This window comes from Salvelinus fontinalis, chromosome 5 (genome assembly GCF_029448725.1).
Source record: "Salvelinus fontinalis isolate EN_2023a chromosome 5, ASM2944872v1, whole genome shotgun sequence".
NCBI lineage: Eukaryota > Metazoa > Chordata > Actinopteri > Salmoniformes > Salmonidae > Salvelinus > Salvelinus fontinalis.
The window spans coordinates 18,855,796-18,871,893 of record NC_074669.1 but is presented as its reverse complement, the minus strand read 5'-3'; the positions used below and the strand labels follow the sequence as shown (position 1 = coordinate 18,871,893).

General features: G+C 42.3%; 1 pseudogene; it reads right to left on the bottom strand.

Annotated features, from left to right (window-relative positions):
- Window positions 1–73: 73 nt before the first annotated feature.
- On the bottom strand, window positions 74–14,905 carry LOC129855258 (DEP domain-containing protein 1A-like; annotated as a pseudogene).
- Between the last annotated feature and the right edge of the window lie 1,193 nt (window positions 14,906–16,098).

Here is a 16,098-nt window from a genome sequence, read left to right as displayed (position 1 = left end):
TTGCTCTCCCTTCTTGTGCCAGACAGCACAAGGAGACTAAGGTAACCAAATATGAAATAAACCACATCCGTCAGAACATTAAGCCAATATATTTGCATAATTAGTAAGGAGAAAACATTTTGTTTTACAGTTGGACATTTTCCTAAGAATGTAGCATAAAACAGATTTTTGGCAAGGAAATAATACACAAAAAGGTTATAACTGTTGTAATTGGCGCTTCCTTTGAGGTAAGTATACAGCCATAGAGGTATTCAGAAAATGCATCAAACGGATTCCAAAAGGTTTATTAATACTTCATCGATGGCATAAAAATATATAACATGGCAGGTATATATATTAACAATTGTATTGATTGGTCAAAGCTACCATTTGTTGAAAAAGACAGAAAATAGTGCAAAACTTTTCTGTATCCCAAAAGGCTGAACATAACTTGCCAGGTAAAAAAATAGACAAATCCCAAGCACAAAATATAAAATAAAGCAATTTGAGCTTAACTTTAAGAGAACGTTATGGAATAAAAAACATACATTAAATAAAAGAACTATAGAAAAGTGCAATGCCAAAATACACAGAAAAATGTGAAACATGGATACAAAATGTTATGAGCCCTTCATACAAACCTAATGAACTAGGTAGACGAATCACACTTAGTAACAAATGTAATCGCTAAAAAAGCTCAAACGTTTAAAAGTTTGAATACTGTATACTCTGTCAATGGTAGTGTATGAATGTAGATCAATTGCAACATTGACAGAAAAACACCAAATCTAATCTTAGTTTGCTTTAGTCTCTTATTATACTCCATAAGATATCAAAGTAACTTCATTGGTGCACTAAAGATAACTATTGCAGTATTTTCAAAATAACATACACAAAAACACATTACTCAACATAAAATATGCATAATTCAACCATAAAGACAATTGTTACATAGTTGCAGTCTAAATTGGGAGGTGGTCTCACCTGTATATTCCTCCCACCTTTGATTTAGCTGCAAGAACAAAATGTACCTTCAGTTTCTAATACTAAAAGCTTGTGGTTTCTTCATACTTATCAGCAATGGTGGCTTGATCTTTGGTTAATCTTCAAAAAGCTGCGCCTCACTCTGTGGTTGGAAAATGGCAAGAGTAAATGTCTGGATACTGCCTCTGAAACTAATCATAGAAATATTTATTAGACTTTGATTAACTTTATATATTTTTTAACACCCAAGTAAGAATTTCAAATCATAAGTTGGAAACAAAGTTTGATGAAAAATATGAAAGCGTTCAGACAACATGCCATCTAACTTGTTACCTGCTTGAGCTTCTTCTTCCTGTCCTTCATCGACATGTTCTTGTCTTTGACCAGGCTCTCCAGTAGGTCAGCGATCGCAGCCTGGGACAAACTCAGCTTCTGCTCCTCAAACTCTTTGGTGCTGATCCGTCTACAAAAGGAGTGAACGGGCACAGGGGCACCAACAATGCCTGGGTATGTTATCTAGGGGAGGAAAGAAAACAGGCTCAAATCTCATACACATCAATGTAAGCAGTTGAAAAAAAAAAAAAAAAAAATCATAGAAAATTGATCATGGAAGCCTTATAAAAATAAAAGCGACAGTAGTACTGTACCTGCACTTTCCTGAGGTAGGCGATGTGGTCCTGGACTGCGTTCTGCAGATAGACAGGCACCTGGAGGATCTCCTGGTGATGATCCATGAGGAAGGAGACCAGTCTGGTGGCCAGCAGCTCATCCAGGTCCATCTCTTCCTTACAGCCCAGCACACAGTGAGAGAACATATGCTCCATCTGAAAACGCAATGGGATTGAATAATGGAGTTGAAGACATGTTCATTTCATGCTCTTTTTAGGTTTACCATGTTCAGATCACGCATAATTGTAAAACCTGTTTCTCCTCACCAGTGTGTGTGTTGCTATGGCGTCATTGAACCGAGGCAGGTCCACGTTCTGACTCATCCGGGAGATCATTCTCATCAGCAGCTGGAGCTTCCTTCGACTGGCAGGAGGCAGCAACAGGGTGCAGAGCTGCAGAGCCTCAATGGCCACCTGCTCCAACTGAGACTGGAGGAGACCTTCACACACAGAATGGGTGTGTGAAGTTGGCCCTTTGTACACATCAGATCACGATACACACAACCACTAGGACTTGAGGCTAATGAAATACATTGAAGTGACTGAAGCATCCGTGTGATTAACTGGAAGAAATACATGTATATTGCAATGGCAAAAAGCAATTGCTTCTCACTACAGTAATAACTACTTGTACAAGTCACTAAATGTAATATCTAGGCATAAGGAGCATCAAGGCAGACTTTAAAAACAGAGCAGTTTAAAGTTATGGAGAGCATCCATATGGATACATTTGAAATTCTTCCATTGATAACCTTAAAGAACAATTAGATTCTCACCCCACATTAGTGAAAGCCCAATGAGTAATGTTAGTCAGGTGTTAAGACATGCAAAAGCACAACACACAAGCATTCAGTTAAGATGGCGCCGAAGAGGATGGCTGACGTTTTACATGCCCGTAACAAAATTGTGCCATTTTGTTCCTTTTTTGCATTGTTCATAAATTATTTTATGTACAAAATACGTTTAAAAAACATTGCGGCTACCGTCTCTTATGACCGAAAATAACTTCTGGACATCAGAACTGGGATTACTCACCACGAACTGGAAGAAGCTTTTTCCTTTAACGAGTCCAACGATAAAGACACACAGCTCTCCCGGGAACAGGCCTAGAGACCCGTCATTTGCATGAAAAGACAGCGGAAAACAGGACGCAGATCGGGCTGCCTTTTGAGAATCCGTAGGTGAGAATCTCACTACCATCAATTGTACTTTCTAACATGCAATCATTGGAAAATAAAATTGATGACCTATGATTATACTACCAAGGGGACATTAAGTACTGTAATATCTTATGTTGTTTCACTGAGACGTGGCTGAACGACAACACGGATAATAGAGCTGGAGGGATTTTCAATGCCCTGGCAGAACAGAGAAGCTACGTCTGGTAAGACGAGGGGTGGGGGTGTCTTTGTCAATAACAGCTGGTGCTCGATATCTAATAAAGAAGTCTGGAGGTATTGCACCTTATGATAAGCTGTAGACCACACTATCTATATTATTCATAGCAGTATATTTACCACTACAGACCGATGCTGGCACTAAGACAGCACTCAGCCAGCTCTATAAGGCCATAAGCAAACAAGAAAATGTTCACCCAGAAGCTGCGCTCCTAGTGGCCGTGGACTTTAATGCTGGCAAACGTGAATCAGTTTTACCAAATTTTTTACCAGCATATGCACCCAGAGGAAAAAAAAAAAAAACTAGACCAGCTTTGCATACAAAGCGCTCCATTTGGAAAATCTGACCATAATTATATCCTCCTGATTCCTGCTTACAAGCAAAAACTAAAGCAGGAAGTACCAGTGACTCGCTCAATGCGGAAGTGGTCAGATGACACGGATGCTACAGGACTGTTTTGCTAGCACAGACTGGAATATGTTCTGGGATTCATCCAATGGCATTGAGGAGTATACAACCTCAGTCATCGGCTTCATCAATATGTGCATCGACGACGTCATCCCCACAGTGACCATACGTACATATCCCAACCAGAAGCCATGCATTGCAAGCAACATCCGCATCGAGCTGAAGGCTAGAGCTGCCGCTTTCAAGGAGCGGGACACTAATCTGGACGCTATTCTTTCAGACGAACCATCAAACAAGCAAAGTGTCAATACAGGATTGAATCCTATTACACCGGCTCTGACACTCAGATGTGGCAGGGCTTGAAAACTATTACGGACAACAAAAGGGAAACCCAGACGCGAGCTGCCCAGTGACGCGAGCCTAGCAGATGAGCTAAATGCCTTTCATGCTCGCGTCGAGGCAAGCAACACTGAAGCATGCACGAGAGCACCAGCTGTTCTGGATGACTGTGTGATAAGGCTCTCGGTAGCCGATGTGAGCAAGATCTTCAAAGCCACAGAGCCAGATGGATTACCAGGATGTGTAATCATAGAATGCGCAGACCAACTGGCAAGTATCTTCATTGGCATTTTCAACCTTTTCCTGTAATACCTACATGTTTCAAGCAGACCACCATAGTCCCTGTGCCCAAGGAAGCGAAGGTAACCTGCCTAAATGATTTCCGCCTCGTAGCGCTCACGTCACTAGCCATGAAGTGCTTTGAAAGGCCTGTCATGGCTCACAACAGCATCCTCCCAGACACCCTAGACCCACTCTTATTCGCATACCGCCCCAAATGACGCAATCTCAAATCGCACGCCACACTGCCCTTTCCCACCTGGACAAAAGGAACACCTGTGTGAGAATGCTGTTCATTGACTACAGCTCAGCGTTCAACACCATAGTGCCCACGAAGCGCATCACTAAGCTAAGGACCCTGGGACTAAACCCCTCCCTCTGCAACTGGATCCTGGGACTTCCTGATGTGCCGCCCCCAGGTGGTAAGGGTATGCAACAACACATCTGCCAAGCTCATTCCCCGCAGGATTGTGTACTTACTCCCCTCCTGTACTCCTTGTTCACCCACGACTGCGTGGCCAAACACGACTCCAACACCATCCTTAAGTTTGCTTACAACAGTGGTAGGCCTGATCACCAACAACGATGAGACAGCCTATAGGGAGGTGGTCAGAGAACTGGCAGTGTGATGCCAGGACAACAACCTCTCCTTCAATATGAGCAAGACAAAGGAGCTGATCATGGACTACAGGAAAAGGCGGCTGAACAGGCACTAATTAACATTAACGGGGCTGTAGTGGAGCGTTAAGTTCCTTGGTGTCGACATCACCAACGAGCTATCATGATCCAAGCACAGCATGAGTTGTGAAGAGGGCACGCAAAAAACCTTTGCCCCCTCAGGAGACACAGAAAATTTGGCATCGGTCCCCAGATCCTCAAAAAGTTCTACAGCTGCACCATCGAGAGCATCCTGACTGGTTGCATCACCGCCTGGTATGTCAACTGCTCGGCATCTGACCGTAAGGCGCTACAGAGGGTAGTGCGTACGTCCCATTACATCACTGGGGCCAAGCTTCCTGCCTTTCAGGACTTATATAATAGGCGGTGTTAGAGGAAAGCCCATAAAATTGTCAGAGACTCCAGTCACCCAAGCTATAGACTGTTTTCTCTGCTACCGCACTGCAAGTGGTACCGGAGCACCAAGTCTAGGACCAAAAGGCTCCTTAACAGCTTCTACCCCCAAGCCATAAGACTACTGAACAATTAATCAAATTGCCACCGGACTATTACATTGACACTCCCCCCTCCATTTGTTTTGTACACTGCTGCTACTCGTTGTTTATTATCTATGCAGTCACTTTCATCCCTACCTACATGTACAAATGAACTCAACTAACCTGTACCCCAACACACTGACGTGGTACCCCCTGTAAATAGCCCTGTTATTGTTACTTAAGTTTATTTGGTAAATATTTTCTTCTTCTTGAACTGCAATGTTGGTTAAGGGCTTGTAAGTAAGCATTTCACAGGAAAGTCTACACTTGTATTCGGCACGAGACAAAGTTTGATTTGCAGACGCAGGCTTACTTTGCTCGGGACTCCGGTACCGTGCATAAGTGGACACCGAAGGCAGAGCAAAGGTCGGCCTAGACAGGTCCAGAGCTCTGACAGCGCCTGCTAACAGAGGGCTCTGGTTGGAGGTCCATGCTGCTGGCCCTCAAGTTGAACAGACTGGGGCCCCTCTTGCCAATAATGGAGTCTGGCTTCATGGTGATGTCTGCTACAGGGGCATTAACACCAAAACTGCTTAGCTATATCCAAACAGGTACCAATGCTCCTTGGGCATCTGACTGAATGAGGGGTTGTCCATTGGTAGGGAGATGCCGATTCTGGCGCAGTGAGTGCTACCCTCTACTGACGTCACACCTGAACTGGTGTCACAACTAGGAGGAGTTCCCATGGTGACAAAGCCTTGGAATTCAGAGTTAGGGCAGCTGTCTGGCTGAGAGTGTTTTACTCTGAGGTGGAGTGCTGTACTTGCTGCCATTGTTACTTTTGCAGGACGCCAGACTCTCTGAAGACTGGAACAACTTGAGTCAGGAGCATAAGTTGGAATCTGGCAATTCATCCAAGATTCTCTCCAGGAAACAGCTCCTGGCTCTGAGCCTAATGGACAAGGCTCCACTGCTCTCTGACCGGGACAGGCTCAGACTGATGCCTTCAAGGACATCCTCAGAACTGTTCGGAAGGAGTTCTGGGGATTCCCAGAACTGGCCCTTCAGCCTGGCAGGCCCACCTGGGGGACCCTCCTGGTAGAACCTGTCTTCAAAGCTGCAAACGTGGACTGGGCATTCGAGCTGAACACTTCTCTCATTGGCGAGTCGCCCTCATCAAAAGCCTCCTGAATTAAGCTCAACAGCAGAGATTCGGTAGATTTGAATTGGTTAACAGCACTGTTCATGTGGGGGTTTTTTGTAGCTGGGCTCCTCTTGGTTTTTTCGCTTTCCTCAGTTTTAGGAGCCAAAATGTAGCCACATAAAACTAGCAAGGTACCAGACAAAAACAAAACTTGTGAAGCCGGCAGGACATAAACAAAAGTGGGCACATTGGGGGGGGTAGGAGCTAAATTGGACACACGAGTTAGTAATAACACAAGTCACAGCGCAGTCGAGACATCCTCTGTTATGAAGCAAATAAACCAGTTGCAGTTTCATGCTGCTTGTATTAGATATGGTCAATCTTATTGTTCAACTGGAGATATGTCTCAAACAATATCTCATCCAAAATGTATTTTTTTCCCCCATTTACAGAGGCATTTCATAGAGAAGGATGAAAATGTAAAACACCATTCACATTACTCATATTAACTAATGTAAACCTGAGATGCGTCCTCTAATTTAGAAATGACTGCAAATGTTAATAGCCAAGTTGCTAAAGATGGAGTGCAAATGACATTACAGGTGAATTTACCCTTTGCTAAGCCCACCTCGGAATTTGGGGCAACCAATGGCAGCACTCAAATGGATAGCAACGGTTTTCAAGTCAGACACCTCAGGGGGAAGGGGGGGGGGTTCTTTAACAGTGAACCAAGAGCACTTGCTACTGTGATTCCTGAAATGCAGAGTCTGTTGGAGTATTCTTCCAATCTGAACTTTTGTTACATTGTTTGCTAGCTCTGCTGGTTAGCTAGCCCAGTCTCATAGACCACCATACATTGCCAGTGCTAGCCAGCCACTCAATATAACTTGTTTTCTCTAAATGCATGTTAGCCAGCCAAGTTATGAATACAACTCCCATCTGCTGTCAAGGCCAGGGTATGATTTGAGAGCTCTAGCTAGTTAGTCCCATGCTGACAGTGAATTCTGAGCCATTCAATGGCTAGCCACACTACAAACATAATTATACCAGGTTCATGTGAAGCAATTGTAATGACAGTCCACCACAACATATCCCATTTCCTGATTAGCAAGGGGTAGTCGGTTTTTTAATACACAATGAAATTGAACAGAGTTTGAGCTCAACAGTAACCAAAGGGGGCAGGGCTTAGAGAAGGGTACATTTAAACCAGATTTTAGTAACACCTTAGGTTAGGGAGGAACAGAGAAACCATTGAAATTGAGTGTAATACAATTTCACCTTTAACAATAATGCATTCAATTCAAAAGCTTGCCAAATGTATACATACCCAAGATGTTGACAAACAACTTGTAGTATTCAGATGTGAGAATTGGCCGAGGGAGGCTATAGAAGTAGTCAGAGACCGTTTTAAACACATCCCTCTCAAACCAAGGATAGGATGGCTGGCTGGCATCATACTTAGGCCCTAGAATGGTATGGGTGATATTTGACATGTTGGTCTGAAACCAAAGCTCTCATATTGAGTCTTGTTTCGTATGAGGGGAAATATTCATACAATACACACAAAAAAAGTAACTTACAGTTTGCAAGACCTTTCATTGCAGACAAAACCCAGTGTGGGAGGTCATCTGTGGGGAAAAAGCTTCAATGAGGTCTGGCGGGCCGCACTGAATTTGTTTACATTTCCTCGCCGTCGAAATTCACAAATTAGGTCCCATTTATTGTTTTTGGAATTTAATGCTCTTTGACTGTCTAGCTTTCATTTCGGTGATTATTAGCGAGCTGGACACAGTCAAGAAACTATGAATGTATGTCCTTTATCATTTCTACACACCTGCGGGTCGGATTGGACCCCCTAGCGGGCTGGATCTGGCCTGCGGGCAGTATGTTTGATACCCCTGGTCTACACTGTGTAGACAGATACAAAAATCAGACCTACCCGTCTTATCCTCAAGTGTAACAACCCCATGCTTGTTCACATTGGTCATGTTGTACACAATGTTTTGAGGATTGACGTGTCTTGGATCAAAAACATCCTCAAGTGAGGTCAATCCCAATGTTTTCTGCAGGCTGAAAACATGAAATGGCAATGGATTAAGGATCTAATCATTCAAACTTTTGAGAAGGATTTAAAGTTATTTAAGAGTGGATCTTACTGTGTGAGAGTGATGCCTCTCCAAACGTCCTGGATATATTCCTCTGTTAGTACTCTGGGCTGTACCACTTCTATCACAGGCTCAGTCTCCATATCTTGTTTTGAGGGATCCACATTTTCCTGTGAAAAATAATAATGCATCTGTCAATTATGTAGACAAGTGAGGAAGTCATACCAGAGATACTGCGGTTGCCGGCTACCCATCCACAGCGCTCCGGCCAAACGAATGATAGCGGACTCGTGCTCAAAAGCTTGTTTAAGTAGGAGAAGCTCCATTGAGGACTTCCACAATTTTAAATTATTCAACTGGGTGAGACTTCCTATGGATCTGATAATTCCTTCCAGGTCATCAGGAGGGATCAGCCAATGAATTATACTCGTGAGCAAACATTCCATATCTGCAGGTGGCAGTAAAATCGCCAAACTTGACTTTATACTTGTTCAAACACACTCCAGGTGGCAGTATGCACCATTTCAGTTTGTTTACCAACTCAGAAGTAGAATAAAATGGACTACTTCAAAAATGGAGATGGCCTCAATAGCGCTGCCCGTGCGCTCAGACACCATAATGGGACAGATGCAGTCATTGATCATTCAACAGTCTGGATTTGCCTCCCTCCCTGACAACTTCTGGAATGCGAAACACTGACCATTCTGATTGGTCCCGGAAACCAATGGGTTGGGCCATAACTGGCCTACATGATGACGTTATCAACTTTTATACTCATTCTCAGATGTTAAGAGACGATCCAATCGCTGATGAATTTGTTTTGTTTTGTGACTTCATGTACATGACCAAAAGTATGTGGACACCTGCTTGTCGAACATCTCATTCCAAAAATCATGTGCATTAATAAGGAGTTGGTCACCCCTTTGCTGCTATAAAAAGCCTCCACTCTTCTGGGAAGGCTTTCCACTAGATGTTGGAACATTGCTGCAGGGACTTGCTTCCATTCAGCCACAAGAGCATTAGTGAGGTCGGGCACGGATATTGGGTGACTAGGCCTGGCTCGCAGTCGGCGTTCCAATTCATCCATAAGGTGTTCGATTGGGTTGAGGTCAAGGTTCTGCAGGCAAGTCAACTTCTTCTACACTGATCAACAAACCATTTCTGTATGGACCTCGCTTTGTGCATGGAGGCAATGTCATGCTGAAACAGGTACCTAGTCAGTTGTACAACAATGCCTTCAACTGAAATGTGTCTTCTGCATTTAGCCCAACCCTTCTGAATCAGAGAGGTGCGGGGGGCTGCCTTAAATCAACATCCACGTCTTCGGTGCCCAGGGAACAGTGGTTTACTGCCTTGCCAGGGGCAGAACGACAGATTTTTACCTTTCAGTTACTGGCCCAACGCTCTAACCACTAGGCTACCTGCCGCCCTCCCACAAACTGTTGCCGCAAAGTTGGAAGCACAGAATCATCTAGAATGTCATTGTATGCAGTAGAGTTAAGATTTCCCTTCACTGGAACTAAGGGGCCTAGTCCAACCATGAAAAACAGGTCCAGACCATTATTTCTTCTCCACCAACATTTACAGTTGGCACTATGCATTCGAGCAGGTAGCGTTCTCCTGGCATCCATCAAACCCAGATTTATCCGTCAAACTGCCAGATGGCGAAGCGTGATTCATCACTCCAGAGAGCACGTTTCCACTGCTCCAGAGTCCAATGGCTGCGAGCTTTATACTACTCCAGCCAACGCTTGGCACTGCGCCTGGTGATCTTAGGCTTGTGTACGGCTGCTCGGCCATGGAAACCCATTTCATGAAGCTCCTGACAGTTATTGTGCCGACGTTGCTTCCAGAGGCAGTTTGGAACTCGGTAGTGGGTGTTGCAACCGAGGACAGACGATTATTACGTGCTTCAGGATTCGGCAGTTCGGTTCTGTGAGCTTATGTGGCCGACCATTTTGCGGCCGAGACGTTTTCCACTTCACAATAACAGCACTTACAGTTGACCGGGGCAGCTCTAGCAGGGCAGAAATTTGATGAACTGACTTATTGGCAAAGTGGCATCTTATTACAGTGCCACGTTGAAAGTCACTGAGCTCTTCAGTAAGGCCATTCTACAGCCAATGTTTGTAAATGGAGATTGCATGGCTGTGTGCTCAATTTTATACACCCGTCAGCCACGGGTATGGCTGAAATAGGCAAATCCACTCATTTGAAGGAGTGTCCAGCGGAATCAAACTCAGGATGAGTCGTCAGGCTATAATAGGGGTACATTTATAACATCATCAACAGTACTTACTACAGTATCTTTGTCCAGTTCCTTGGAACTCCTACATTTGAAGAAGCCTTCCTTTTCCCTCATTGAGATACTCTTCTTTACTGATGCAGGCCCTGACGCAAGTGGGCAATGGGGAATTCCCTTCAAAAGAGAAGGGAACCTAGGACATTCAAGGTGAAATACATTTGTGAAAACAAATCATATACACAGTAAGGAAAAGAGTCAGACAAATATCAAGTGAAGTGTATGCTTTGATATTGCATGTTTACAGATTCTACAATTCAAAAGAAACACACCAAATTGATAAATTTACATGTAGAGATGGCAGTTGTCCTCTAAATCTTCTGAACCCCATCTGCCCTTTACATCCTCGATCACATGACTCTTCAGGAACTTCTTCAGCAGCTGGACAGTCTGTTGCCTGGTGACATCTGGTCCGAAGTTACTATTGTTCCTAAGCAGTTCATGCAACCAGTCGACAGCTGCCACAGCAGTAAAACAGTTCCCATACACTCTGAAGTGCTGCCGATGTTTTCGCAGAGGCATCCCTGCTCGGAAAAGCTTTTCAACTTCATTCCACTGCAAATGGAAAATGTAAATAGCTGTATGCATGCATGCCTACAGTACTTTCTAAATGATTAGCTAATTATCTGTAACATTGCATTTGGGTTAAAGTCCCAGTGCAGTCAAAAACGTGATTTGTGTGATATTAATTTTAACACACTAGGAGGTTGGAATACTACTGTGAAAAAAAGTGGCATTTTAGTGTAAGAGCTGTTTGAAAAGACTGAGTTTTGGCCTGCCTGGGGACATAAGTTAGTTAATAGACCAATAAGAAAAACAGTTCCAAAACTCTGCCTATAGGGCTCCGAAAAGACACGCCCCTCTTTCCAAAATTCCGGTTCTGGAACTGACACTCATTTGTAGCATACTAATTTCAACAACATGTAGTCGCATGTTTCCAAACATTGAATGGGTACAAAAATAATACACATATTTTTTTTAACCGATATGAAAGAAAAGTCAAGGCTATGTAGATACCAGAGTTAGTTGTCGTACAAACTACTCATCCTGCTAACACATGACAGCACTCAATAGCTGCTGTATCGTCCAATTACAGCAGATACAAGTCACTAAACCTGTTAGCGAACAGGTCATGTCACTTCATGTGTTCAATAACAGATCGTTGGACAATAGAGACTGCAAAGCTCATGCTAGTGTAGGTTTTGGTGTTCTTTGAAACAGAAACTGACAGTAACTAGGCAAGTCATTTAAGAACAAATTCTTATTCACAATGACAGCCTACCCTGGCCGACACTGGGCCAATAGTGCGCCGCCCTATGGGACTCCCAATCACAGCCAGATGTGATACAGCCTGCAATCGAAACAGGGACTGTAGTGCCTCTTGCACTGAGATGCAGTGCCTTAGACCATTTTAATTGAAAACAATCACAGTAAGGTACTTAATTTTTACTCAGAAATGATTTGATAGATAAAAACAGCTACATTGGACCTTTAAACTATGTAGTTAAGCTGATTAAGGAACATTCTAAAACATTGGCAAGCAAACAAACTATCGGGACAGAGGCATATACACAGAATATACAAAACACCTTCCTAATATTGAGTATATTTGCCCTCAGAACAGCCTCAATTCATCAGGGCATGGACTTTACAAGGTGTTGAAAGCGTTCCCAATTAGCATTAAAATACTCCCCATGTAATGTACCCGCATGTCTAGAATGAGCATTATGATGCATTTACGTTACACTTCAACATTCTATGGCAGCCATGTTAGCTCCCCATTAACAAGACCCTGCTAGGTAAAGTCCCCCCTTATCTCAGCTCGCTGGTCACCATAGCAGCACCTACCTGTAGCACGCGCTCCAGCAGGTATATCTCTCTAGTCACCCCCAAAACCAATTCTTCCTTTGGACGCCTCTCCTTCCAGTTCTCTGCTGCCAATGACTGGAACGAACTACAAAAATCTCTGAAACTGGAAACACCTATCTCCCTCACTAGCTTTAAGCACCAGCTGTCAGAGCAGCTCATAGATTACTGCACCTGTACATAACCCATCTACAATTTAGCCCAAACAACTACCTCTTTACCTACTGTATTTATTTATTAATTTATTTTGCTCCTTTGCACCCCATTATTTTTGTCTCTACTTTGCACTTTCTTCCACTGCAAACCAACCATTCCAGTGTTTTTTAGTTTTTATTTTACTTGCTGTGTTGTACTCACTTCGCCTCCATGGCCTTTTTATATTTTTATTTATCTATACATATATCTGTTTGCCTTCACCTCCCTTATCTCACCTCACTTGCTCACATTGTATATAGACTTTTTTTTCTTTTTCTCACTGTATTATTGACTATATGTTTGTTTTACTCCATGTGTAACTATGTGTTGTTGTATGTGTCGAACTGCTTTGCTTTATCTTGGCCAGGTCGCAATTGTAAATGAGAACGTGTTCTCAATTTGCCTACCTGGTTAAATAAAGGTTAAATAAATAAAAAATAAAATAAAAATTACATGGGAAATATTTAAACAATAATCTGGGTGGTTCGAGCCCTGAATGCTGATTTGCTGACAGCCTTGGTTTATCAGACCGTATACCACGGGTATGACAAAACATGTATTTGTAGTGTTCTAATTATTTTAGTTTAGCTTATAATAGCAATAAAAGGTGCCCTCGTGTTTCCCAGAGGAAACAGTAAGTGCATTTACTAAAACACCTTTGTTGGATTTGGGCTTTGTGACTTTCGGCTGTTCGGCTTGCCTCAAGAAAATTGTTCCCCCGAAGTTCGGGAGCCGAAGTCAACACCCCATCGTCCATGATTGGTCAACTGTAGTGATTCTTCAATAAAGTAGTCATTCAACGAGACAATACTGTGCCAACCATCTTAGTTAGATGTAAAATTTCGCAACTAATATTTACGACAAAAACATACCAATTAATGACCGAATTCTTGAGTTACTTTAGATTAATTCGGACTATTTTGTCTCATAATGGACAACCAGTACTGTTCGTTTTTTTTCTATTTTTCAAGCTTTATTTTAAGGGAGTATGGAAACACTCCCTTTCAGTTCGGCCGCCAGCCGAACTGAAACGTGCTGATATTTTCGGGGTTCGTGGTGTTTGACCAATATACCACGGCTAATGTATCCAGGTAATCAGCGTTGCGTCATACGAAAGAACAGCCCGTACGCTTCGAACACATCGACAACTCTTTGCATTTTGGTACACCAGAATTACATTAATTTCCAATGACACGCTGCGTTTGCATTGCGTTCGGTGTGGTGCATACGAGTCAAACTGTATGCTTTGACAGAAATGGTAGAAGAAAGTCAATGTCGAACTTTTGTAGCATACATATCCGGATGATGCTGGTACTATTTGCGCAATGATACTGTCGGTGTGTTCGAAGCGTCAGCCATGGTATATTGGCCACATACTACTACCCCCCGCCCCGCCGTATTGCTTGACTATGTAACTGCATGTTTAGAAATACAACAATATTCAACATTCTAAAAGAACGCCTAATTATTCGTAAGTATCGAGAGCTTTACTGCTAATCCTAACATATTGTTGGCTCGGGGCTGTCTGGCTAAAAATTAAACATACACGACAGTTATTTTGCATTTTGAGTGATCTGCACAGATCTTAGTTAGCTACTTCCCAGTCAACTTGCAGCATTATGTCACCACATTGTACTGGCTAGCAAGCTAACGGTTAAGTTAATTTCATAACAAGAAAAGATTACCAGTTTTGTCGCCCTGTAAGGACCGGGAGTGACATGCGAACTCATAATATTGAAGCTAGAAACGAAGACAATCAACATGCAAAAATACACCTTGTCTTAGTTTGTTGCTAGCAGGGGCCAATTTGCCACATTCTCAACGGCGCCGAAATCACAGATCAAATTAAGGGTACACTGGCGTTCCACACTATTTAAATGATGTGCCTTGTTCTGGGGGCAGCTGATTGAACAACATTTGTCACGTGACTATCCATAGGCAGACAAATTAAATAAAATAGTACTGTACAAATAGGTGAGACCTTAGACTCATGAGTGATTATGCTAACACGGGCAACAATGTATCAAATCTCATCAGAGATTATCAAAATTATATCATGTAGCAGTGAATTCTGAGAACCAGAATTTACAGTGAAACATTGAATGTAGACTGCCACCTGGTGCATGCACTTTGATCCTACAACCAACAAAGCAGTACATACAGTAAGCCACTACAAGCTGTTGTTTTGGCTTAGTTTAGTTAACAACATTTAGTTATAGCCTAAACATACCTACAGTGAGCCAGTACTGTAAACATTAGCATATATAAACTATATGCCTGCAGGAATAACTTATTGAATGACATGTTACCATTCATGACACATTCAGTAACTGATCACAAACAGTCTGGTAGTTACTGTTCTTTGATGTTTTATTTCTTTAACTAGGCATGTCAGTTAAGAACAAATTCTTATTTCCCCCAGCCAAACCCAGACAACACTGGGCATCCCAATCACAGCCAGATGTGATGCTGCCTGGATTTCAACCAGGTACTGCAGTGACACTGGAATGCAGTGTCTTAGACCACTGTGCCACTCATGAGCCCAAGTTAGATGTGATTGGCATCCAACTTTGGTACTGAGTTTTTTCTTGTCTAAACTGTCTACAATAAAGCTGTTCATTAAAAGCTGCAGGCTAAATTCTGCAGATGGTCATAAATATTGCATTGGAAATGAAAACTCCACTATTGAAAGAAGGAAGAAAATGAGGTGTTAAAGGCCCTGTACAGTCAAACGTGATTTTCCTGTGTTTTATATATATTTCCACACTATGAAGTTGGCATAAGACCTGATTTCAAATGCATGTGTATTTGACTATCTGTTATTAAAAATATTTTTTGGTCTATTTGAGTATTTTCAATTACACAACCCAAAATCAGTACAGTTATGAGTATTTTATTTTATTTATTTATTTATATTTAACCTTCATTTAACTAGGCAAGTCAGTTAAGAACAAATTCTTATTGACAATGACGGCCTACATTTTAATGGTTATTTGTAGAAACCAAATAGTTGATGAAATTGTATTTAATAGGATTTTCAAATACCTGGTTAAATGCATGGGAATGTATTGGAGTCAGTGTATTACAATTTTTCAAATACATGAACATTTTCACCTACTTGTCTTTTCAAATAATATAGATATGAATACTTTCTTCGAAATGTATGAGTAATGTATGTAACAACCCCAGTAAGGTACTTCATTGTTACCCAGAAATTATTTGACATTGAGATTAAAATGTCTGTATTGGAATTTTAAGAAATGGGCTTTAGGGAACA